The sequence below is a fragment of the Rhinoderma darwinii genome, chromosome 4 (assembly GCF_050947455.1).
Source record: "Rhinoderma darwinii isolate aRhiDar2 chromosome 4, aRhiDar2.hap1, whole genome shotgun sequence".
Taxonomy (NCBI): domain Eukaryota; kingdom Metazoa; phylum Chordata; class Amphibia; order Anura; family Rhinodermatidae; genus Rhinoderma; species Rhinoderma darwinii.
In genome coordinates, this window is record NC_134690.1 from 145,907,941 (window position 1) to 145,935,817 (window position 27,877).

At 42.0% G+C, this 27,877-nt stretch overlaps 1 protein-coding gene across 1 annotated transcript in view; it reads right to left on the reverse strand.

The window, feature by feature from the left end:
- The window catches only part of ZMAT3 (zinc finger matrin-type 3), a 72,219-nt gene extending 54,604 nt beyond the window's left edge, over positions 1–17,615 (reverse strand). The window contains exon 1 of the mRNA XM_075861646.1: positions 17,176–17,615. The gene's annotated coding sequence lies outside the window, so the exon portion shown is untranslated. The remainder of the gene's footprint in view (positions 1–17,175) is intronic.
- Between the last annotated feature and the right edge of the window lie 10,262 nt (positions 17,616–27,877).

The window sequence follows — 27,877 nt, forward strand, 5'->3', positions numbered from 1 at the left end:
AAAGGTGTCCGCGGCCAATAGAACCGAATGGAAATTTTTTAGGGTTGTGTGCATGGGTTCTTACTCTGAAAACCACTGACCAAACCATTTCTAATCAATATGTAGAGCTACCCCAATAGGAACATGTCAAACGAAACAAACAGAAACTGTAAATATGAATCCTTGAGTTGTCAACACCTCTGAAGTTGTTGCAAATCCTATTTATGCATGTCTTAATAAACTGGGCAGATCAGATTCCTTATTGCATAACTAAGCTAATTTGATAATCTGCACTTGATGGCAGCCAGTATGTCTGCCATTTTAGGTCCCAAATCGGTTGTTCACCCAGCTTTCATAGGTTCCTGATCATCGAATCGGACTAGTTATGCTGGTAAATAAACCCTCTTTTCATAGGGCAACATAACTGGACACACTACAGGAAATGCTCTTTAACCCGTTAGTGACCGCCAATACGCCTTTTAACGGCGGTCACTAACGGGCTTTATTCTGATGCATATGCCTTTTACGTCGCTGCATCAGGATAAAGTAAACAGAGCAAGGAGCGTCAAATCTTCCTGCTCTCAGCTGCCAGAGGCAGATGAGGGCTGGGGGCGTCCCTGCTCTGCCGTGTGAGATCGATATTAGTATCGATCTCACCCTTTTAACCCCTCAGATGCGGTGCTCAATAGCGTGCACCGCATCTGAGTGGATTTGGAGAGAGGGAGGGAGCCCCCTCTCTCTCCCACCGACACCCGGCAATACTTTATTAGGCCCCCAGGTCTGCCTGGAGCGAATGCCTGCTAGATTATGACCTAGCAGATGCCTGTCCGTTTTAAAAGGACAGGCAGTAATACACTGCAATACAAAAGTATTGCAGTGTATTATAATAGCGATCGGAGAATCGCATATTAAAGTCCCCTAGCGGGACTAGTAAAAAAATTTAAAAAAAGTTTAATATAGTTAATTTAAAAAAAATGTGGAAAAAAATGAAAAACCCAGCTTTTCCCCTTACAAAATGCTTTACTATTAAAAAACCAAAATAAAGTAAAAAAGTTACACATATTTGGTATCGCCGCGTCCGTAACGACCCCGACTATAAATGTATAACATTATTTAACCCGCACGGTGAACGCCGTAATTTTTTTTATAAAAAACTATGGAAAAATTGCCGTTTACTGTGAATCCTGACTTTAAAAAAAGTGATAAAAAGTGATCAAAAAGTCGCATCTACTCTAAAATGGTACCAATAAAAACTACAAGTCTTCCCGGAAAAAAAAAAGCCCTCATACAACTGCATCGGCGAAAAAATAAAAACGTTACGGCTCTTCAAATATAGAGACACAAAAACAAATCATTTTGAAAAAAAAGTGTTTTTACTGTGTAAAAGTAGTAAAACATACAAAAACTATACAAATTTGGTATCCTTGCAATCGTAACAACCCGCTGAATAAAGTTAGTGTTATTTATATCACACGGTAAACGGCGTAGATTTAAGACGCGAAAAAGAGTGGTGAAATGTCAGGTTTTTTTCTAGTTAATAAAAGTTAATAAAAGTTCATCAATAAATAATATGTCCCCCAAAATGGTGCTATTAAAAAATACAACTTGTCCCGCAAAAAACAAGACCTTATACAGCTATGTCGACGCAAAAATAAAAAAAGTTATAGCTCTTGGAATGCGACGATGGAAAAACGTAAAAAATGGCTAAAATAGGCTGGTCATTAAGGCGTTAAATCTATGTACACCTTTGAAATCATGTTTTTATTTTCTTGTTTTTACTTTTAAAAATGTTTATCAGTGTGTTTTGTGTTTCTAGATACTTTTTATTAAAAATTATTTTTACTTTTTGAGATACAGCTGCATACTACTGTATACAGAACAGCTGTATCTAGCGCTGAAACCTGTATCTGTCAGGAGAGCGCCACAGGTTCAGTGTCAGCAGGTCAGACACGCAGAATCCGCCTGTTATCGATCACATCTAAGTAATGAACTTAGATGTGATTGGTAACAGCTCGATCCTGCGTGTCAGAGACACGCAGGACCCGCTGACACTGAACCCGTCCTGACGGATACAGGTTTCAGCGTTAGATACAGCTGCTCTGTATACAGAATACAAAGCAGCTGTACCTCAAAAAGTCATCATAATATCTAATAAAAAGTATTTAGAAAGTTGCACAAAACACACTGATAGACATTTTTATTAAAAAAAACAAACAGATTTTAAAAGGTGTACATAGCCTTTAAAGGTGTTGTCAAGTCAAGTCCCTAAAAATTGATGGCCTACCTTTAGCTGAGTCGAGGTCCGACTCCCGGGACCCCCCCCCCCCCCCCCGCTGATCAGCTGTTTTGAAGGGGGTGCAGTACTTGTAGCTTCCTCCCCTTCATTTTTACTTGCTCACTGTGAATCATCAATATGGGTGTAGTGGCGATTCACAGGTATTGCAGCCTTCTCCCATTGAAGTGATTGGGAGAAGAAGGCTGCAATACCTGTGAATCGCTGCTAAACGTGTGTCCACGATTCACAGTGAGCAAGTAGAAATGAAGGGGAAGCAGCGCTCGTGCTGGCTTCAGAGCTGAAATCTCTCAGAAGTCCTTGCTGGTTTAATGTCTGGTGATTTGCATTCTGGAAAGCCTAGTCTTTACACCAGGCTCTGTAAATGCTTGGTAACGGTTTCCAGTAAGAATCAGTAAAATTGAGCAGCAGAAACGAGAATACATATCTGGCCTATAATATAGTCTGTAATTCAGGAATAAAGCCCCATGCACATGAACGTGCTTTTGCGCCACAATTCCCCCGAAAATCCATGGGAGAATTGCGACCCCATTCATTCCTATGGGCCTATGCACTCGACCGTGGTTTTCACGGTCCGTGCATGGCCCAGCAGCCTAGACTGCAGAAAGAACGGACATGTCTTATTACGGCTGTGTTCTGCGGTTCAGGCTCATAGGAAATAATGGACGCGACCATGTGCATGGCCCAGGATTTGCAGGCAGCTCGCGGGTGATACTCTACGGCCGGCCGACCCGAAAATCACGGCCGTGCACATGGCTACGGTCGTGTGCATGAGGCCTAATGCATTTTTCCATTGGCATGTACGTAAATAATATTGGCAAGTGTGTAAATAATATTGGCAAGTGTGTAAATAATATTGGCAAGTGTGTAAATAATATTTGAATATTTGAATGTCTCAACACGCTAATTTTACAGAGATGAGCAGTCTCATGGGAGATGCCACCTATCTTTCTCCTGTAGAACTGATCTGTTAAAGCTTACTGCTGTCAAGAGCCCCTCCAACGGGAAGAGAAAGTCCACAGACTTGGACTAATAAAGCAGGAGTGGAGGAAGATGCTCTAGGTATAGTAAGTATTCATTATTGGTTGACTTTTCGGGGCACACTGTGGTCTGCACGGTACGGGGGCACACTGTGGCTGGTATTGTAATACACATCTCAGCTGCTACAGACCTTGAGGAAGAGGATCATGTTATTCATCGAGTGATTGCAGCAGCTCATGTGTGTATTTTGTGACTTCACTATGCGATTTTCTGATGTCTTATATAATGCTTTTAGTTAGTTTTACACTGACAGGCAGTAATGCTTTAGTATACTAACAGTAGTCTAGCATGGCCTAATAGTCTGCCTAACAGGCATACAGTGATGGCAGGCCTTTGTTAGGCCCCTGGCTGCCATGGCAACCCATTTCAGGCCCGCCGGTGACGGAGGCCCCTTCAACTGTAGCTGGACCTCCACCGATCAGAAAGCAATGGCATGTGTCAGTGTCTGAGTCTTAACCCCTTAAGGACATGGACTAGTTGGCACGTTCAGGACGCAGCCCCATTTTTCAAATCTGTGGTGTTACTTTATGTGTTAATAACACTGGAATGCTTATATCTACCTATCCAAGCGTTTCTGAGGTTGTTTTCTCATGACACATTATACTTTAAGTTAGTGGTAAAATTTTGTCGATACATTTAGTATTTTATTGTGAAAAACACCAAAAATTAGAGAAAAACTGCAAAAACTGCAAAAGCATTTTTCTAAATGTAAATGTATCTGTTTGTAAGACAGATAGTAATACCACACAAAATAAATGCTAATTAACATTTCCCATATGTCTACTTTAGATTGTCATTTTTTGAACATCCTTCTATTTTTCTAGGACATTACAAGGCTTAGAACTTTAGCAGAAATTTCTCACATTTTAAAGAAAATTTCAAAAGGCTATTTTTCAAGGACCAGTTCAGTTGTGAAGTGGTTTTAAGGCGCCCATACAATGCAAATCCCCATAAATCGCCCCATTTTAAAAACGGAACCCCTCAAAGTATTCAAAGCGGCATTTAGAAAGTTTATTTACCCTTTAGGCGTTTCACAAGAATTACAGCAAAGTAGGGATGAAATTTCCAAATTTCATTTTTTTTGCAGAGATTCATTTTTAATCCTTTTTTTTCTGTAACACAGAAGGTTTTACCAGAGAAACGCAGCTCAATGTGGCCCTAGAGTGCTAATTCACTGAAATACAGACCTCCGAAGCAAAGGAGCACCTAGAGGATTATGGGGCCTTATTTTTATTCAAATATATTTTAGGCACCATGGCCGGTTTGAAGAGGTCTTGTGATACCAAAACAGTGAAAACACCCCCAAAAAGACACCATTTGGCAATCTACAGCCCTCAAGGAATTTATCAAGGGGTATAGTGAGCATTTTGACCCCACAGTTTTTTTGCTGAATTTAGTGGAATGAAGCCTTGAAAATGAAAATCTAAATTTTTTCCAATAAAACGTAGAAATTTTAAATTTTTACAAGGCATAAAGGAGAAAAACCTTCCCAGCATTTGAAAAGCAATTTCTCCCGATTACGGCAATACCCCATATGTGGTGATAAACTGCTGTTTGGACCCACGGCAGGGCTTAGAAATGAAGGAGCACCATTTGGTTTTTTGAGCTCAAGTTTTGCTGCAATGATTTTCGGGTGCCATGTGGCATTAGCAAAGCCCCTGAGGGACCAAATCAGTGGAAACCCCTCAAAAGTGACCCCATTTGGGAAACTACACACTTCAAGAAATTTATCGAGGGGTATAGTGAGCATCTTGACCCCACAGGTTTTTTGCGGACTTTAATTCGGCCGTGAAAATTAAAATACAAATTTTTTCTAATAAAATGTCGACGCTTTCAATTTTTACGAGGCATAAAGGAGAAAAAGCACCCCAACATTTGAAAAACAATTTCTCCCGATTACGGCAATACCCCATAAGTGGTCATAAACTGGTGTATGGACACACGGCAGGGGTCCAAAGGGAAGGTTCACCATTTGGAGCTCAAATTTAGCTGGAATGGTTTTCGGGTGACATGTTACGTTTGCAAAGTGCCCGCGGGACCAAAATAGTAGGAAACCCCCAAAAGTGACGCCTTTTGGGAAACTACATCCCTTAAGGAATCTATCTAGAGGTATGGTAAGCATTTAGACCCCACTGGCCTTTTGCAGAATTTATTGGAATTAGGCCGTAAAAATTAATATCATCCTTTTTTCCACTAAAAAGTTGAATATTTTTATTTCTTCAGGGATAAAAGGAGAAAAAGCACCCCAATGTTTGTAAAGCAATTTCTCCAGAGTACGGAAATATGCCACATGTGGTCATAAACTGCTTTTTGGACAAACGGCAGGGCTCAGACAGGCAGGAGCACTATTTGGCATGCAGATTTTGCTGGATCGGTTTTTGGGTGCTTTTGCAAAACCCTACGGTACCAGAGTACAGTGGAAGCCCCCAAGAAGTGACCCCATTTTGGAAATTGCACTCCTCAAGGCATTTAACATTTGCCTTGACATATGACAGAGCTCAGAAGTGAAGAGCGACATGCGCATTTGAGGTCTATTTTGGTTATTTTCAGAGCATAGGCCCATGATTGCAGGGCTAGAAAAACAAACCCCCAAGTAGTGACCCCCATTTTGGAAACTACACCCCTTGAGGCATTTTAAAGGGTGTAGTGAGCATTTTGCCCCCTACAGGTGTTTTTCCATTAATAATGAATGCGCAGCGGATGGTGCAAAGTAAAAATTGCGATTTTCCGCCGATAAGCCATTTTAGTGCACACTATGTTGTGCCCAGTTTGTGCCACCGAAGACACACCTCGTAAACTGCTAAGCTGATTCTCCCGGGAATGGCGATGCCATATATGTGGACGTAAACTGCGCTGTTTGGGCACGCTGTAGGGTTCAGAAGGGAGGGAGCACCATTTGGCTTTTGGAGCGCAGATTTAGCTTGGTAGTTGTTCTGTTTGGGGTTTTGCTGGTATTTCAGTTTATAATGTGGGGGCATATGTAAACTGTGCAGAGTACATCAGGGCATAATAAGAGGGTATAATAATGGAGTAAATAAATAATATTTCAGAGATATGTGGCCAGTGTCGCACTGATAAATGGCACCTGATCTTATCCGCTTTTGGACACTGCACATTTTGTGTCGCCATATTCTGAGAGCCAGAACTTTTTTATTTTTCAGTCAAAAAAGCTGTGAAGGGGTTGTTTATTGCGAGACGGGTTGTTATTTTTATTGGTACTATTTTTGGGTACATGGGACTTTATGATTACTTTTTATTCCATGTTTTATGAGGGGTGGTGATAAAAAAAATAGCGATTATGGCATTTTTTTAATGTTTTTTTTTGCGGTGTTCACCGTGCGGGAAAAATAACATTACAGTTTTATAGATTGAGCCGTTACGGACGCGGTGAAACCAAATATGTGTACTTTTTTAACGGTTTCATTTTTTTCCTATAATAAAAGACTTATTATAGGAAAAAAGACAGTGTTTGTTTTTATTAACTTGAAACTTTTCTTTTTACACTTATATTCAACTTTTTTGAACTTTTTTTTGCCCCACTAGGGGACTTGAGGTTCTGCACCTCTGATCTTTACTCTAATGCATTGCACTACTCACATAGTGCAATGCATTAGAGCTGTCAGTCATTCACTGACAGCAAGCCTATTAGGTCCAGTCTGCGTGCGGGGCTTAATAGGCTATCATACGTGGCCGACCAGGAGGCCATTATTAGGCCTCCGGTTGCCACAGCAATGATCGACATCGTCACGATCACATCGTCACGATGTCGATCGCTACAAACCACTAAGATGCCGCGATCGCTTTTGATTGTGGCATCTAAGGGGTTAATGGCAGGGATCGGAGCTAGCTCTGTTCCCTGCCATTACAGAACGGTGTCAGCTGTAAGATACAGTGATGTCGCATCCGTTCTAGGCAGACAGGAGGCCATTGTTAGGCTTCTGGTCTACCGGAGCAGTCATCGGAACCCCACGATTTCATTACAGGGTTCCGATCTGCTTGTAAACACCATAGATGCAGCGCTCGCTTTTGAGCGCTGCATCTAAGAGGTTAATCGGCCACATCGGAGGCTAGCTCCTGTACTGGCCTTGAAGCAGTGATAGCGTTAAGCTATCACTGCTTTAAGATTGTGTCTGCAGACACAGTAGCCTGTTAACGCTATGACATAATAGTACGTCAGTTTGCGTTAACAGTCCACCGCCCGTGACGTAATAGTACGTCACAGTGAGTTAAGGGGTTAAGCAGGACCTCTCACCTCTCGTGACAGTTCAGTTAATTACATATGTCTAAAAAACAATTCTGGAGCATTTTTTCTTAGATCTCTACATTTTGCCGTTCCTTTGCTATTCCTCCTAGGAATTTATCAATAAATTAACAACTGGATATGACCAGCAGGGGATGTGTCCCTACACAGACTGACATTGTCCAATCAGTCAATATCCAAACTCCAATCGCATTTATATTCAGGGATAGGTAATGTGCGGACGAACATCCTCCCATAGTAGATCAATAGACCACTCCAAGCATATTCAAACCATTTCAGAAAAAAGGAGCATATAGCCAAATATATATAAAAAGGCATAACAACTTTTATTACTCATATTAGACAAACATAATTTAAAATCGTAATATCACAAGGTAATACAGACTAGTTAGTGGTACAGCAGGATAGACTGATCAAATGTTGGCCATAGAATAATTACTAATGATGTGGAAGAGTGTCCACTCATGGGAAATAGTGTGCAGTATATGGTTGACTATATACATAAAGTAACCTTTGGAAACCTCTCAAAACTCTCCCATTCCTAGTAACTCTCTCTAAATAACACAAGGGTGATCGCCAGTGCATATAAGTAATTCCTAGTTTATGATCAAAGGCCTGTCTTACCCATCTCAGCAAAGTCTTCCCACACAACCACTGTGTACCCCAATGCGCGTTTCGCGATGTCCCGCTTCCTCATGGGGTGCATAGAGTCCTGAGGTTACTAAGCCCTTAAACAGTGTGGTGATCTCACTGCGTAAGCAGCGCCGATCTCCAATCAGTGCTGACAGAGTCTCTGCAGGGCAGAAAATCTGTAGCACCTTAGCAAAGTGGATGAGATATTAATAAATTTAATCCACATGCTGCAGAAAATTTGCATGTACAAATTAACCTGAGGCGCGGATTTTTAAAATCTGCAGCATCTTAATTTATTCTGAAGAATTGTTACATATTTATTGTAAAAATCTTCACGAAATACCAACTGTAACAATTTTTGTTTTGCAGAAAATCCGCAGCAAAAATTGCAAGTAGAAAAAAAAAAGTCCTCTTTCCCGGTTAAAATAAAAAAAATCCCATAGTCCCCTTCCCTGTCTTTCCCATAGCGACTCCTTTTCAACTGCACCCCCATCTGATCTCTGTGCTGCAAGCCTTCTGGGATGATGTTCCATGGTGACCGCTGCAGCCAATCACAGGTTGCAGCAGTCACATGGGACCCAACGTCATCCCAGGAGGCCTGCTCAACACAAACCAGTCCAGGAGCAGGGACGCGTTACTATGGGAAAGCCAGGGGAGGGGAGTATGGGCTTTTTTTTTTTTTTTACATTTAATTCACTCTTCCCCCTTCTCCGCAGCAGCAAATTCAGCCGAAAATCTGCACCAAATCAAACACAATTGCAGAATTTTCTTTAGCAAATCTGACCCATGTGAACACACCCTTACACCCAGTTGACAATCTATTCCTGAATTTCTATGAGGAATAACATATGAACAATACAAAGCAAAGTTCTAAGAAAAAGTAAAAAAAAATAGACATGTTAAGACAGGTGACAGGTTCTCTTTAAAGAAGTTTTCCTAACAGGGTAGCCTTCTTAGGAGGCACTCGAGAGACCGTTTTCTTATTTCTCTATGAAAGCTATTATGTAAATAGTCCAGATTAATGCCTTCCCGCTCAATCACGTACAGTTACGTTGTAGGCGTTAGTGTCTTAGCGCTTTCCCACATAACTGTACATGATGGTGATGGCGCTGTGCCAGCACCATCAACCGTGGGTGTCAGCGGTATATTACAGCTGACACTCTGCTGTAAGGCCAGGACCAGAGCTGGCATCCAATCCAGCCGATTAACCCCTTAGATGCAGCGCTAAAAAATTATCGCTGCATCTAGGTGGTTTCCAGCCTATCGGTACCCCTCCAACACGATCGCGGGTGTGCCGATGGTTGCTATGGCACCTGGAGACCTAACAATGGCCTCCTGGTCTGCCAAGTATGAAAGCCAATTAGCCCCCCCCCCCGGAGAGCTGGAGCCTAATGGGCTTGCTGTCAGTGTATGACTGACAGCTCTAATACAATGAACTATGTAGGTAGTGCAGTCTATTAGAATAGTGATCAGGGTTTCATGCCTTCAAGTTACCTAGTGGAACAAAAAGAAAAAGGTAAAAAAAAGTTAATAAAAAAAGTATAAAAATAAGTTTCAAGTTAAAAAAAACAATAACCGCCTTTTTTTCCATAATAAGTCTTTTAGGAAAAAAACTGAAAACATTAAAAAAAAAAGTACACATATTTGCTATCGCTACATCCGTAACGAACCAAATTATAAAATATCACATTATTGTTCCCCCGCGGTGAACACCGTAAAAAAACAAAACTTATCGCCGTTTTTTTGGTCACCTACCCTCCCAAAACAGAATAAAAAGTGATTAAAAAGATGTATGTACCCCAAATTTGTACCAATAAAATTACAGGCCGTCCCACAAAAATCAAAACCTCCCACAGCTTTCTTGATGGGAAAAAAAAAGTTATGGCTCTCAGAATATAGTGACACAAAAAATAAATGATTTTTTTATTTTTTTTAAAAAAGTGATTTTATTGTGCAAACACTGTAGAGTATAAAAAAAAACTATATACATTTGGTATCGCCGCAATTGTATCGATCCACAGAATTAAATAAAATTGTCATTTATAGCCCACGGTGAATACTGAAAAAAAAAGAATTAAAAACATTGTCAGAGTTGATGGTTTTTGGTCACTTTGCTTGCCAAAAAAAGGAATGAAAAGTGATCAAAAAGTCGTATGTACCCCAAAATGGTATTATTGAAAACTACAGATTATCCTGCCAAAAATAAGCCCTCACATAGCTCCGTTGGAAAAAAAATGTGCAGAATGTGTCCCAAAAGGGCGATAAGATTGGGCACCATTTATCAGTGTGACACTGACAACACATCTGCGGATTATTAGCTATTTACCACATTATTATACCTTCATATTATGCCCTGATGTATTCCGCACAGATAACATATGCTTTCACACCATAAACTGAAATACAAGTAAAACCACAAACAGCACTACTACCAAGCAAAATCTGCGCTCCAAAAGCCAAACGGCGCTCCCTCCCTTCTGAGTCCTACAGCGTGCTAAACAGCAGTTTACGTCAACATATATGGCATCGCCATACCTCGGAAAACCCACTTAACAGTTTATGAGATATTTATCTGCAGTAGCGCAAACTGGGCACAATGTATTTTGCACTGAAATGGCATATCAGTGGAATATTCCAATTTTCACTTTGCACCATCTGCTGGGGTTCTTAAAAAATGCATTGAGAGGTGCAGTTTCTAAAATGGGGGTCACTACTTGGGAGTTTGTTTTACTATTTTACCTCAGAGCCCTGCAATTGCGGGCCAATGCTGTGAAAATCATCAAAATAGACCTCAAATGCGCATGGTGCTCTTTCACTCCTAAGCCCTGTCATATGGCCAGGCAAATGATAAATGCCTTGAGGGGTGTAGTTTCCAAAATGGGATCACTTCTCAGGGTTTTCCACTGTACTCTGGTACCTAAGGGAGCTCTGCAAATGCAACATGCCGTCTGAACACTAATCCAGCAAAATCTGCGCTATAAAAGCCAAATAGCTTTCCTTCCATTTTTAGCTCTGCCATGTGCCCAAACAGCAGTTTAGGGCCACATATGGGGTATTGCCATTCTCGGGAGAAATTGAGTAAGAAATTGAGTGGTGTTTTTTCTCTCTTACCCCTTGTGAATATAAAAAATTGGGAGCTAAAACAACATATTTTTGGAAAAAAAATATTTTTCATTTTCACAACCTAATTCTAATAAAATCGATAAAACACCAGTGGGGTCAAATCGCTCACTACACCCCTAGATGAATACCCTGAGGGGTATAGTTTCCAAAATGGAGTCACTTCTCATAGATTTCTAATGTACTGGTACCTCAGGGGTTCTGCAAGTGCGAAATGGTGCCCAAAAGACAATGAAGCAAAGTCTGAATGCTAAATAGCGCGCCTGCCATTCTGTGCCCTGCGGTGTGTCCAAACAGCAGTTTACGACCACATTTGGTGTATTTCCATACTCGGGAGAAATTGCTTTATAAGTGTTTGGGTGATTTTTCTCCTTTGTTCTTTGTAAAAATTCAAAATTTTACTGGAAAAATGTAGAGTTTTTATTTTCACTGACTAATTCCAATAAATTCAGCAAAAACAACAGTGGGGTCAAAATGCACACTATACTGCTAGATAAATTCTTAGAGGGGTGTAGTTTCCTAAATGGGGTCACTCTAACCATTCAAGAAAAACTTGAGCTCCAAAAGTCAAATGGCGCTCCTTCCTTTCTAAGCCCTGCCGTGTGTCCAAACAGCAGTTTATTACCACATATGCGGTATTGTCGTGCTCAGAAGAGTTTACTTTACAAATGTTGGTGTGATTTTTCTCCTTTTTCTGTTGTGAAAATAAAAAAATCTTAGCTAAAACGACATTAAATTACAAAAAATTTAGATTTTCAATTTGCCTAATTCCAATAAATTCAGCAAAAGGCCTGTAGGGTCAAAATGCTCAATATACCCAGGGTCATAGCTAAAGGCTCATGGGCCCGGGTGCAAGAATTCAGCTTGGGCCCCCCTACCCCTCCCCAACACCACCATCATCCAACCCCTGCGCGTGCCTATGCCCAGACGCCTTGCCCAACAGCCCCCATAGTATAATGCCCCCACACAGTATAATGCTACCATAGCTGCCCCCACACAGTATAATGCCCCATAACTGCCCCATACTTTATAATGCCCCCCATAACAGCCCCATACCGTATAATGCTCCCCATATCAGCCCCCACAGTATAATGCCCCACATAGCGGCCCCATACAGTATAGTGCCCCCCATATCAGCCCCCATACAGTATAATGCCCCCCATATCAGCTCCCCATACAGTAAAATGCCCCCATATCAGCTCCCCAGACAGTATAATGCCCCCATGAGCTTCCCATACAGTATAATGCCCCCCATATGAGCTCCCCATACAGTATAATGCCCCCCATATCAGCTCCCCATACAGTATAATGCCCCTCCATATCAGCTTCCCATACAGTATAATGCCCCCGATATCAGCCCTCATACAGTATAATGCCCCTCCATATCAGCTCCCATACAGTATAATGCCCCCCATACAGTATAATGCCCCTCCATATCAGCACCCCATATAGTATAAAGCCCCTCCATATCAGCTCCCCATACAGTATAATGCCCCTCCATTTAAGCCCCCCCCATACCGTATAATGCCTCCCATATCAGCACCCCATACAGTATAATGCCCCCATACAATATAATGCCCCCATATCAGCTCCCCATACAGTATAATGCCCCTCCATATCAGCCCCCATACAGTATAATGCCCCTCCATATCAGCTCCCCATACAGTATAATGCCCCTCCATATCAGCTCCCATACATTATAATGCCCCCATATCAGCTCCCCAAACAGTATAATGCCCCCCATATGAGCTCCACATACAGTATAATGCCCCCCATATCAGCCCCCCATACAGTATAATTCCCCCATATCAGTCCCCATGCAGTATAATGCCCCCCAATCTTATCAGCCCCCATGCCATATCAGCCCCCATACAGTATAATGCCCCCCCCCCCCGCCATATCAGCCCCCATACATTATAATGCCCCCATATGTGCATAATAGAAAAAGCATAATTACTCAACTATACCCGCTCCCACGTCGGGTGGAGGATCCTTCGCAACCCACAGTGTGTAATGTATTGTGTTGTATTGTGCAGTTTGTGGTAGAGAGAGGCTGTCATTTAACGGCCCCCCTCTCTCCACCGCAAACCGCACAATACAACACAATACATTACAACAACACAATACATTGCATTACAATACAGACTCTGCTGCTCACCTGGAGTCCTCCGCACCCGCTCTTCCACTGCACTGGCTGGAAGACGTGTCACGTGACAACACGGTCACATGGCACATAAAATTAATTTAACAAGCATGCTGTATGGCAACGGGGGCCCGTGGACCCCCCAGGCTTAGGGGCCCGGTCGCAACTGCGACCGCTGCGAACCCTATAGCTACAGCACTGAATATACCCCTAGATAAATTTCTTGAGGGGTGTAGTTTCACAAATGGGGTCACTTTTTCAGGGTTTCCACTGTTTTGGTCCCTCAGGGGCATTGCAATATGCGACACGGCACCTAAAAACCATTCCAGCAAAACTTGAACTCCAGAAGCCAAACAGCGTTCCTCCCCTACAGTGCTCTGCCGTGTTTCCAAACAGCAGTTTATTACCACATGTGTAATATTGCTATAATCATGAGCATTGCTTTTCAAATATTGGTTTGCTTTTTCTCCTTTATTCCTTGTAAAAATTTAGAATTTATATGTTTTATTGGGAAAAATTTAGATTTTCATTTTCATGGCCTAAGTCCACTAAATTCAGCAAAAAACCTGTGGGGTCAAAATGCTCACTATACACCTCGATAAATTACTTGAGGTGAATAGTTGGACAAATGTTGTCTTTTTGGGGGGTTTCCACTGTTTTGGCACCACAAGAGCTCTTAAAACTTGACATGGTGCCTAAAATATATTTTAATAAAAAGGCGGCCCCAAAATCCACTAGGTGCTACTTTGCTTCTGAGGCCGGTGTTTCAGTCCATTACCACCCTAGGGCCACATGTGGGATATTTCTAAAAACTGCAGAATCTCGGCAATAAATATTGTGTTTCTCTGTTAAAACATTCTGTGCTACAGAAAAAAATGGATTAAAATAAAATTTTGGGAACAAAAATGATTTTGTAAATTTCACTTCCTTCTAAATGCTGTTTTGAATACTTTGAGGGTGCAGTTTTTAAAATGGGGTGATTTATAGGGGGTTTATAATATATAAAGCCCTCAAAGCCACTTCAGAACTGAACTGGTCCCTAAAAAAATCGTTTTTGTAAATTTTCTTCAAAATGTGAGAAATTGCTGCTAAAGTTCTAAGCCTTGTGGCGTCCTAGAAAAATTAAAAGGACTTTAAAAAAAACTTTGCCAACATAAAGTAGACATATGGTAAATGTTGACTAGTAATCATTTTTTTGGTATTACTATCGGTCTTACAAGCAAATACATTTAAATTTAGAAAAATGCAAATTTTAGCCAATTTTCAAAAAATGTAGGTGTTTTTCACAAATAAACACTGAATGTATGGACCAAATTTTACCACTGACATAAAGTACAATGTGTCATGAAAAAACAATCTCAGAATCGCTTGGATACAACATTCCAAAGTTATTACTGCACAAAGTGACACATGTCAGATTTGAAAAATTGTCTGTGTCCATAAGGCCAACACAGACTGTTAAGGTGTTATTGGCAACCAGGATTCGTTGATATTTAGTACAATGTATCCGTCCCTCTAACACAATCGCAAAGCATAACAGAACCACCCACCTCACGCATAACAGTTGGCACGGGTGCTCTTTTCTTGAAATGCTTATTTATTTATTTTCTCCAAACAAGCCTTTGGTGATTTAAGCAAAAAAAAAAGTCTAATCTCTGCTTCAGCGGAATACAGCACTTGATTGCAAAATGCTTCTGGCTTATCTAAGTTTTTATTTTAACTCCCATTTGGCCGCTGATAGCAGGCACAAAATATACAGTATCCAAAATAAAGAGCCTGACTGACCGGGAGCAGACTGTGCCCACATCAAAACTTTCTACAAAGGTGCTGTGTATGCGGCCACATGGTCTTCTCTCAGTCAGTCAGGCCGAGACAGGCCTCTATTTTGCATATTGCATGCGGATGATACCGCTGCCCATACATATGCAGCTTAGTGCAGCATGTAATGGGGAAGGCTGCACAAATCCTGGGGCACTTTAATTTTTCTCCTACCCTCCTCCGTTATTTAGATATCGGTGCCGTTATATGTGGCACCCGATATTTAAAATAACCCCCTGAACTGTCAATGGGGCGTGTAATTGGCAAGGGGACATGTAACATCACTGTGACACTGTCCAATCAGCTATGGACAGTGTCACAGCAAGAGCTGGAGAGAGGAGAGCTATGAAAAACCACCCCATGCCTGGACCATCCCTTCAACCCCATGGCGACATTTCACATACATGTACATAACAACTGCCAAGGAGAAGTATGGAGTATGCTCATGATTTTGAGCGCGCTCCATAAGAGCGGGTGTCAGCTGTATGTTACAGCTGACACCCTCAGTCCGACGGCCGGAATCGAAGATAACTTCTATTCCGCCCGTTTGACTACTTAAATGCTGCAGTCAATAGCGACCGCAGCATTTAAGCCATTAAAATAAGGGGGAAGGCACCCTCTGACATGCCATCGGACCCCCCCGCGACGCGATCGGGGGGACTGGCGATGGTTGTTAAGGCAGCCTGGGTACCTAATGAAGGAGACTCATAAGAGACTGTCAGTATAGTTATATACTGCAATACAGTAGTATAGAAGTATATCATGAAAGCAATCCAACATATGCTGGCTCAAGTTCCCTAGTGGGGACTAATAAAAAAAAAAACGTTAAATACAGTTAAATAAAGGTTTTATTAATGTACAAAAAAAAAAAGTTTACATAGAGAAAACGTCCATCTTAGCCAGAGGTCTCAAACACGCGGCCCACGGTCCGCATGCCACCACTGAACCTGTCATCTGCGGCCCGCTGACAGCGGTAGAGCAGAAAGCAGGCCAAAGGAAGAGCGCCGCACACACCCCCCTGTATAGTGTCACACCACACACCCCACCCTGTGGACAGCGCTACACCCCCCTCTCTATAGATATCTTCATTGGGGCTCCCTCTAGGAGTGGAATCCCCAGCCAGAGAGCTCTGGTTGGGGATTCCGCTGATAGACGAGGACTCTGACATAACTATCCATATAGGTACAGTGATGTCAGTGGCTCCTCCTGGACCGGAATACCCGGCCAACGCGTTGCCGATGCACTGGTCAAGGATTCCGCTGATAGACGAGGCCTCTCACGTAACTGTCGGTTTACGGACAGTGACGTCAGGGACTCCTCCAGGAGAGGAATCCGCGGCCAAAATGCCGGAAATGCTTTGGCAGGGGATTCCACCCTTAGGGAGGGAGCCCCAATGGAGTTATCTATAGGGGGATATGTGTGACACTATCTACAAGGGGGTGTGTGGCACTATCTACAAGGGGGGGTGTGGTACTATCTACAAGGGGGGGGTGTGGCACTATCTACAAGGGGGTGTGTGGCACTATCTACAAGGGGGGGGTGTGGCCCTATCCACAAGGGGGTGTGTGGCACTATCTACAAAGGTGTGTGTGTGGCACTATCTACAAAGGTGTGTGTGTGGCACTGTCTACAAAGGTGTGTGTGTGTGGCACTATCTACAAAGGGGTGTGTGGGGCATTATCTACACTGGGCACTGTGGAATTATCTAGGGGGGGGGGGTGTGGCATGGTCGCATTATCTACTATTATAAAGCATTTTGGGGATCACAAAGCTCGGACCCGGTGCCCGGTTATATGAGGTGCAGTGATGCTCAGTGTGGGGTATCTGTGGAGCTGGTCACTGGACCACTATATACATAGACACCGCAGTGATGAGGGCGCTACTCACAGTCAGCTGCAGGGACCACTCTCCACAATTCGCACTCATTGGGGTTTTCCCCGGACGTGCGATCATCCTCTGGACCGGGAACGATGAGGCCCCGCATAAACAGGCTGCTTCCCTTCTCTGCAGCGGCTCCTGTGATCCCAGTAGCCGCAGAGCCCTTCCTCCTCCTCGGCTGTCTGTGTGTACGAGCTTCCGGGGCCTCCCGCCCTCCCATTGGCCGCCTGCCACAGACAGTGCAGAGTGAGGCTGGAGGATCTGTCACACTGTGGGGTGAGGGCATCTCCAGGTGGTCGTGGACCGGGCAGTGGGCAGCGGCTGTGACATAGCAGGATAATGGATGAGCGGGATCCTGACCTGGCAGATCACATCTCAGGTATAATAGAGGCAGATGCTCCACACTACAAACATGATGGGGCAGGAGGATGGAGTACAGCAGTGATCACAGGAGAGATCCCTCACAAACCGCAGCATCATTATCACCTATTATTAAAGGGAGAACGTTCTTTTTTGTATGATGAAAAGTTATACAATTTTCCATGATACTTTCTGTATTAATTCTTCACAATTTTCAAGATCTCTGCTTGTTGTTATTCTATAGGAACATTTATTGCTTATTTCCAGTGGATAATATAAACTCCATGGTCATGTGATAGATACACAGGTGAATGTGTCGTTACAGTATGGGTGCATTTAGATGAGATGTTTTTGGCCACGTGGCAAAATCACATGCGGTTTTACTGCGATTTGCAGCGGTTTTCGAAGGAGGCTTTGTCTGTGCGTTCTTACAAGTTAAAGTTGTTTTTTACCTGTAAAAACTGCACAGGCAAAAAAACGCATTGTGAACTGCGGCAATTTGTGGTAAAACCGTGTGCATTTTTGACACGTTTTTTACCGGACGACCAAAAATGTCTCATCTAAAGTGTATCAGAGCGGTGTCTTCTAGCGATCCCTGCTCCTGTGTGTCCATCACATGACCATGGACAGAATTGTATCCACTGGAAGTAAACAATGAATGTTCCTACTGATTAACAACAAGCAGAGATACTGAAAACTGAGGAATTAATACAATAAGTATAATAGAAACATGTATAACTTTTCATTATGCAAAAACCAGACATTCCGTTTAACCCCTCCCTGACATCTGCCATATATACATGGCGGAAGCTGGGAGGGAAAGTATGGAGCGTGCTCACAGGCTGTGCCTGCTCCATAAAATGGGCATGTCGGCTGTATGTTACAATCGACACTCACTGCAACTGGCCGGGTTGTAGATTACTATAATCCCGCTTGTTTAACCTCTTAGATGCTGCGGTCAATAGCTACTGCAGCATTTAAAGAGGCTCTGTCACCAGATTTTGCAACCCCTATCTGCTATTGCAGCAGATCGGCGCTGCAATGTAGATTACAGTAACGTTTTTATTTTTAAAAAACGAGCATTTTTGGCCAAGTTATGACTATTTTTGTATTTATGCAAATGAGGCTTGCAAAAGTCCAAGTGGGCGTGTTTAAAGTAAAAGTCCAAGTGGGCGTGTATTATGTGCGTACATCGGGGCGTTTTTACTTCTTTTACTAGCTGGGCGTTCTGAGGAGAAGTATCATCCACTTCTCTTCAGAACGCCCAGCTTCTGGCAGTGCAGACACAGCCGTGTTCTCGAGAGATCACGCTGTGACGTCACTCACAGGTCCTGCATCGTGTCGGACGAGCGAGGACACATCGGCACCAGAGGCTTCAGTTGATTCTGCAGCAGCATCGGCGTTTGCAGGTAAGTCGATGTAGCTACTTACCTGCAAACGCTGATGCTGCTGCAGAATCAACTGTAGCCTCTGGTGCCGATGTGGCCGACACGATGCAGGACCTGGGGCAGGAAGTGAGTGACGACACAGCGTGATCTCTGGAGAACACGCGGTGTGCCTGCACTGCCAGAAGCTGGGCGTTCTGAAGAGAAGTGGATGATACTTCTCTTCAGAACGCACAGCTAGTAAAAGTAGTAAAAACGCCCCGATGTACGCACATAATACACGCCCACTTGGACTTTTACTTTAAACACGCCCACTTGGACTTTTGCAAGCCTCATTTGCATAAATACAAAAATGGTCATAACTTGGCCAAAAATGCTCGTTTTTTAAAAATAAAAACGTTACTGTTATCTACATTGCAGCGCCGATCTGCTGCAATAGCAGATAGGGGTTGCAAAATCTGGTGACAGAGCCTCTTTAAGTCTTTAAAAGGAGCGGCGGTTCCCTCTGACAACCCATCGCTCCCGCCCACGATGCAATAACAGTGGGCCGACTGTTCTCATGGCAGCCTGGGGGCCCCCAGGTTTTCCATCTTTATTCTCCTATTAAGCCCTATTAAGGCTTGATAGGAGCCGCTAAAAAGCGCAATATACTGCAATACATTAGAATTGCAGTACATTGTGCAAGCGATCCAGTGATTGCTGGTTCAAGTTCTCTAAAGGGACTAGTAAAAAAACAGTTAATTAGAGGTTTTTTTTATTCATAAACAAAAATATGAAGAGTTTAAAAAAAAAAACTTTGGAAAAAAGAAGTCCGTACTGTTACAACAGAACATTATTTAACCCGCACGGGGAAATAAAGTATAATGCCAGAATCAGGGCCTGTTCACATCACCGTTTACTTTCCGTTCCGGGGTTCCGTCGGAGGTTTCCGTCGGGTGAACCCTGCAACGGAAAGTGAAAGTGAAACCACAGCTTCCGTTTCAGTCACCATTGATATCAATGGTGATGGAAACATCGCTAATGGTTTCCATTCGTCACCATTCCGGCTGGTTTCCGGTTTTCCGACGGAATCAATAGCGAAGTCGACTACGCTATTGATTCCGTCGGAAAACCGGAAACCAGCCGGAATGGTGACGAATAGAAACCATTAGCGATGTTTCCGTCACCATTGATATCAATGGTGACTGAAACGGAAGCTGTGCTGTCACTTTCAATTCCAGAATTGCTGTTTTTTGATCACCACCCCTCCCAAAACAGAATAATAAAAGTGATCAAAATGTTGCATGTACCCCAAAATTATACCATTAAAAACTACAGCCCGTCCCGCAAAACATAAGCCCTCACACAGCTTTTTTGACGAAAAAAATTAAAAAGTTATGGCTCTCAGAATATGATGTTACAAAAAATAAATTATTTGAAACAAAGGTGATTTTATTGTGCAAACGCTGTAAAACATAAAAAAAGATATACATTTGGTATCACCGTAATCGTATCGACCCGCAGAATAAAGTAAATATTTCATTTATTACGTACGGTGAACGCCGTAAAAAATAAATAATAAAAAACATCAGAATTGCTGGTTTTTGGTCACCTTGCTTGCCCAAAAATTAAATAAAAAGTGATAAAAAAAATAAATTGCATGTACCCCAGAATGGTACCAATGACATCCACAAATTGCCAGTTGAGGACCTGTGAGGCGTCTATTTCTCAAATTAGAAACTCTAATGTACTTGTCTTGTTTCTCAGTTGTGCAGCGGGGCCTCCCACTTCTCTTTCTACTCTGGTTAGAGCCTGTTTGTGCTGTCCTCTGAAGGGACTAGTACACACCGTTGTAGGAAATCTTCAGTTTCTTGGCAATTTCTCGCATGGAATAGCCTTCATTTCTAAGAACAAGAATAGACTGTCGAGTTTCACATGAAAGCTCTCTTTTTCTAGCCATTTTGAGAGTTTAATCGAACCCACAAATGTAATGCTCCAGATTCTCAACTAGCTCAAAGGAAGGTCAGTTTTATAGCTCCTCTAAACAGAAAAACTGTTTACAGCGGTGCTAACATAAGTGCACAAGGGTTTTCAAGTGTTTTCTAATCATCCATTAGCCTTCTAACACAGTTAGCAAACACAATGTACCATTAGAACACTGGAGTGATGGTTGCTGGAAATGGGCCTCTATACACCTATGTAGATATTGCATTAAAAACCAGACGTTTGCAGCTAGAATAGTCATTTACCACATTAACAATGTATAGAGTGTATTTCTGATTAATTTAATGTTATCTTCATTGAAAAAAACTGTTTTTCTTTCAAAAATAAGGAAATTTCTAAGTGACCCTAAACTTTTGAACGGTAGTGTATATGACATCGCCATACCCGGGAGAACCCGCTTAACAGTTTATGAGGTATTTGTCTTCAGTGGCACGGACTTGGCACAACATATTGTGCACTAAAATTGCATATCAGTGGAAAATTGCAATTTGCACTTGCACCATCCACTGAGCGTTCATTTCTAATAATAAAAAAAACCCTGTGGGGTCAAAATTCTCACTATACTTCTCAAAAAATGCCTTGAGTGCAGTTTCCAAAATTGGGGTCACACCTTGGGGGTTTGTTTTACTATTTGACACCAGAGCCCTGCTATTGTAGGCCAATTCTGTAAAAATCACCAAAATAGACCTCAAATTCGCATGGTGCTCTTTTACTCCTAAGCCCTGTCATATGTCCAGGCAAATGATAAATGCCTTGAGAGGTGTAGTTTACAAAATGAGGTCACTTCTCAGAGTTTTCCACTCTACTCTGGTACCAAAGGGAGCTCTGCAAATGTGACATGGCGCCCGTACACCAGTCCAGCAAAATCTGCACTCTAAAAGCCAAATGTTGCGCCTTCCATTGTGAGCTCTGTCATGTGCCCAATCAGAAGTTTAGGGCCACACATGGGGTATTGCTGTACTCTGGAGAAATTGGGTAACAAATTGTGTTTTTTCTCCTATTAGCCCTTGTGAAATAAAAAAATTGGCTTTTTCACTGCCTAATTCTAATAAAAAATATCAAACACCTGTAGGATCAAAATGCTCACTACACCCCTAGATGAATGCCCTGAGGGGTATAGTTTCCAGAATAGAGTTACTTCTCAGGGGTTTCTACTGTACTGGTACCTCAGGGGCTCTGCAAATGTGACATGGTGCAGAGAAATCAATTAAGCAAAATCTGGATGCCAAGTTTGCGCTCCTGCCATTCTGAGCCCTGCGGTATGTCCAAACAGCAGTTTATGACCACATATGGGGTATTGCCGTACGCGGGAGAAATTGCTTTACAAATGTTGGGGTGCTTCTCCTTTATTCTTTGTGAAAATGAAAAAAAGTCAACATTTTAGTGGAAAAATTTAGATTTTAATTTTCACTGCCTAATTCCAATAAATTCAGCAAAAAAAACTGTGGGGTCAAAATGCTCACTATACCGCTAGATAAATTCTGTGAGGGGTGTAGTTTCCCAAATGGGGCCACTTTTGCGGGTTTTGCACTGTTTTGACCCCTTGGGGGCTTTGCAATTGTGACATGGCGCCGCAAAACATTCCAGTAAAACTTGAGCTCCAAAAGTCAAATGGCGCTCCATCCTTTCTAAGCCCTGTCGTGTGTCCAAACAGCAGTTTATTACCACATATTGGGTATTGCTGTGCTCGGGAGAAATTGCTTTAAAAATGTTGTGGTGCTTTTTTTTCGTTATCTATTGTGAAAATGAAAAAATCTGAGCTAAAACTACATTTTATTAGAAAAAATTTAGATTTTTAATTTCACAGCCTAATTCCAATAAATTCCGCAAAAAACCTGCAGGGTCGAAAAATGCTAACTATACCCCTTGAAAAATTCCTTGGGGTGAAGTTTCCAAAATGGGGTCACTGTTTTGGTCCCTCCACGACGTTGCAAACACAACATGACACTGAAAACCATTCCAGCAAAATCTGCGCTCCAAAATCCAAATGGCGCTCATTCCCTTCTGAGCCCTGTCGTGGGTCCATACAGCAGTTTATTACCACATATGGTATTGCCGTAATCGGTAGAAATTGCTTTACAAATGTTGGGGTGCTTTTTCTCCTTTATTCCTTGTAAAAATTAAAACTTTCTACATTTTTTCAGAGAAAAAGTAGATTTTCATTTTTACAGACTAATTCCAATAAATGTATCAAACCTCTTATGCATGTGACCACACTGACTATATAAGATGACTCTTTTATGGTTCTGTACACTTGGCCTGATGAAGAGGCTGATTCAGCATTGAAACGCGTAGTCTTTTGCAATAAATTATTTATTTTTGTATTTCAAAACACTGGAACTGCTTCTACCTTTATTACCAGCAGCGCCGTTTATGGTCCACCAATTTTTTCTTCCTGCAAATACTTAACAGCGGTAACCACCTCCCGTTACCGGATACGACCTGGCTGCAGGGGTCTAATGATACCTATTTCATTATAAGTCTGCTACAGCGTTTTGCCTGTTCTAGCACAACGCCAAGAGGTGAGTTTTATTCCATTATTTTTAGTAATCTGCACTATGTGGCGCCGTGCTTTTTTTTTTGCTTTCTTCTCCAGGTATCTGTGTTCTGAGCATCTATCCATCTATCCCAAGTCCTGTGAAATGTATCAAAATTTTGTTCAATTGACCATTTCGTTTTTTCGAATGACTGTACCGAACAGATCTCGTCAATCCATTCTGAAGTGGATGGTGTATCTGTCTCCCTCCAGTGTCTAGCAATTATAAGTTTTGCTGCGTTTAAAAGATGGGGAATTATGGATTTGTGGTTTATGATCTGGAAGGACATGTCCAGATGAAGGATTACTAGTTCTAATGTCAAAGTGATATTGTTACCTAAGACAGTGTTTATGATTGTTTCAATTTTTTTCCAGAATGGCTTGATTAGATCACAATTAAAACAGATGTGTGACAAATTCCCTGTTTCTTTTTTACAGCGTGAGCATATTGGGCTTTGGTTGGGATCTATTCTGTTCAGAAGCTCTGGCGTTTTGTACCAACGTGCTATTACTTTATAATTTAGTTCTTGTATTTTCGTAGAACTGGAAATGGATTGAGAGTTTTTTAAAATTCGATCCGTCTGTTTCTTAGTGAACGTTTTACCTAATTCTCTTTCCCATTTTGTCATAAATGATGGTATTTGTGAATTAGCGATGAGAAGTTGGTAAATTTTTTAAACTGTTTTTTTGGAAATAATCTTAGAGGAATAAAAGTTAGTGAACAAATTAACAGTACTTGATCTAGAATATCAGGCAAGAAAACCTTAATTGATTCAACAATTATATTGAATGTCTGCTCATCAAACATGAGATTAGGAAGTGTATTTTTCATTTCTTCCATTGTAATCACATTTTTTTTTTAGAATAAAATGACTTGCTGGGAGTAAAGCTTTTTTTGAGTTCGTAGATAATTTCTTCTTAAGTTTTTTAAGTTTAGTCGATATCAGATAGTAGATTGGTGTGTGAATACATATATTACGTATAAAATTTTATTTTTTGTTCAGTTTGTGCCAGGTTCTAATAGTCTGATTAATCAAAGGATTAAGTATATCAGAGTAATTGAATTTATTATAAGGTGTCGGCCATAAGATATCTTCAACGTTGGTTTTTAATAAACTCAACTCGAGCTGGACCCAGACCTTGCGTTTTGTAGAGCTTTGCCATTCCATACATCTGCATAAGTGGATAGCGTTTTTGTAATTTTCTATGTCTGGTAGGCCAATTTCACCTGCTTTTTTGTTTTTTACAAGTGTTGAATATTTGTTTCTACATCCTTTAGCTTGCCATATAAATTTTGTTATAGTCTTTTTAAGTTTATTGAAAAACGTCAAAGGGAAAATAATGGCCCACATTTATTATGCAGTTTCCGCATAAGGGAAGGGACAATTGCTGTCAGTCAGGTATGTGCTCCTGAGTTTCCACTAGGGGGCATTGCTTTAGATCCAGCAGGAGGTGAGGGGAGCCCAGAAGAGTCTGAGAAGACAGACCAGTAAAATTAAAAAAATCCATGTTCTTAGAAGGAAAATATCTGCCTGCATTTGATGTCTGAGAGAAGGACTGCCTGTTCATGTGTGTCCTGCATCACAGCCACTTGTAAGCATGTCGTTTTAAGAATATACCTAATTTATTCAACTGTAGTAACAATCTCCAGTTAACATATGGTATGCAGTATTGTGGGCATATAGTTCCAAGTGGGTTGCAATATTTTATGCAGACTCTGCATAAAATAATCTCTATGCCACCGTATTTTTGCATGGCCCATCTGAAATGCACTGAGGCCTAAGACTGGGTTCAGTCTTTTGCATTTTTCCTGCGATTTTCATGCTGCGTTTTTGCACAGTTTGAAATCTGCTTTGTTCAGATGATACATCTCTGTTAAATTTCATTCACATTTTGCAATTGAGACCAGATGTAGTAACAGCGATCATGGTACTGCCGTTTCTATTTTCCTAAAATAAAAACTGCAACAAAACCACTTGTGCTTTACTCTGCTTGCTATAGGTGAATGGAGAGAGCCTGAAAATGTATCCTGACCTAGTCCTACTCACATGGCACAAATTTCTGTTCTGTTCTGGGGCTTTGTTTCAATGTATTAGTGTAAGTTAAATGTAGCAGCTCCTGGGCTGAGCTCATAATTCATTACTTACCCTAGATACAATTTTAGCAAAATCTCAGCTGTAAAACATATTGGATTCTTACAGGTTTTCAGCATATGGTTTTTACATCTCTTGCATTCAGGAGAGATAATGATGAATGTATTATATAGTCTAGGGGGCATCTTTGTCTATTCCAAGTGAATATGAGAGAGGCTGCCAGCATCCAAAAGGGCATGGAGCGCTGACAAGCACTGCAGCCACTCAGTTTTAGTGATTGGTGGGGGTCATAGCGCATGGATCCCCACTCAAGAGATCTTTTTCTAAACTGGAGGTATGAACATGGTAATATTCTCATACTGCCTTTCATGCCTTTTAGGTCTTCCCATTTGTCACATTAGTGTATCACATCATTATGAGTATTTTCTAGATTTCATTTTATTAGATTTCTGACACAATGAGTATATCTGAAAAAGTATGCTCTTTTGCTTTCTCAACTTACAGAAATACTAGAGATACTGTAATATGTAAATACTGCATGCCTATGGGAAATCTAATCATTGGTCACACAATTAAAAATCTTTACATCTTGATCCTAAAATGTTATTTTAAAGAAAGAAAGAATCAAAAATCAAACTGAAAAGGTCAATGCCCGTGATCTGAATAATTATAGATATTCACCATAAAATTGTTATCGACAATCCAGTTGTTGTTTTTTTAGTCAAATGTCTTTCTTTCATCTTTTATGCATATTTCCATGTCAGGATTCTCATTTTTACATCTGTTTGCGTTCATTCAGAATCCATTTTTCCAACAATGAAAAAATATATTTCGTTTTTTTCCAATTTTATAACATTAGCCTGCTTTCTGTCACGATCACAGGGTATGTGGACCCGCCGTAGCGGAGAGGCAGCTGGCCTAGTCACAGTCTATGCAAAAGTCTATAGCAGTTCGTAACACACGGGTACCCGAACTAGTCCAGACAGTGGCTGTGGCTTCAGCACAGATGGAGGTAGGTGCAGCAGGTTGCATCAGACGTGGCGGACAGTACTAGACGTGGCAGACGACACTGGACGTGGCAAATGACAGCAGGTGCAGTAGGGCACGAATCCAAGACTAAGAGGCTCAGAAATGAGAACACAGCACGGGATACAGGAAACGGGTAACAGGGCACGGGTAACAACTGGAACAGGAAAACACTAAGGGACCATTTGCAAGACTGACATGGGATACACTAACAATGCTCAGGCAAGGATCAGAAGGGAAGGGCCCTTCTTATAGTCCAGGAAATCATATGTAGTTGATGATATGATTGTTCACATGTGCGCGCGCTGGCCCTTTAAGATCAGGTGCGAGCGCACCCTACAGGACACAGCGGACCGGAGCGGAAATGAGCGCTGGCATCTCCTAGTAAGGAGATGCAAGCCAGCGCTCGCTGATCCATGGCTCGCTGATCCGGGAGGTGAGTAAACTCGACGGCCCGCGGCCATGGATGCTACAGTATCCCCCCTCTTACGCCCCCTCTTCTTGGGACCAGAGCGAGAGAGAAATTTCTTAATGAGAGAAAGGGCACTGAGGTTCTCTTCCGGCTCCCAGGACCTCTCCTCAGGACCAAACCTTCTCCAGTCCACCAAATAGAAAGTCCTTCCTCCTACCATTTTGCAGTCCAGGATCTCCCTCAACTCAAACACATCAGAAGAACCGCTGGGAGCAACTGTGGAACTGGAAGTCTTACTGTAGCAGTTCAGGACCACTGGTTTCAGGAGAGACACATGAAAGGAGTTGGGGATTCTGAGGGTAGGAGGCAGCCGCAGCTTATAGGAGACAGGGTTTATCTGTTGCAGAATCTCAAAAGGACCGAGGAACCTGGGAGAAAACTTGTATTAAGGCATCTTCAAACGAATATTCCGTGAGGACAGTCAGACATTGGTACCTGGAAGATACTGAGGCGGCTCTCTTCTCTTTGTATCCGCTTTTCGCTTCATGCGATCGACTGCCAGCAAAATAGAGGACCGGGTCTGTTGCCAGATTTGCAGAAAGTCCCCAAATGCAGAGTCAGCAGTGGGTACCTGAGACGTAGTCGACACAGGGAGAGGGACTCTAGGATGTTGACTGTACACAATGTAAAATGAAGTGGAAGTGGTGGAATCGCTTGTGTGATTGTTATACGAGAACTCGGCCCATGGAAGAAGCTGTACCCAGTTATCATGCTGCAAGGAGATGAAGTGGCGGAGATAATTCTCAATGATTTGGTTGATCCTCTCGACTTGCCCATTGCACTGGGGGTGATAGGCTGAGGAAAAGTCCAATCTCACATCCAGGAGTTTACAGAGGGCTCCTGCTGAGGGAGGAAG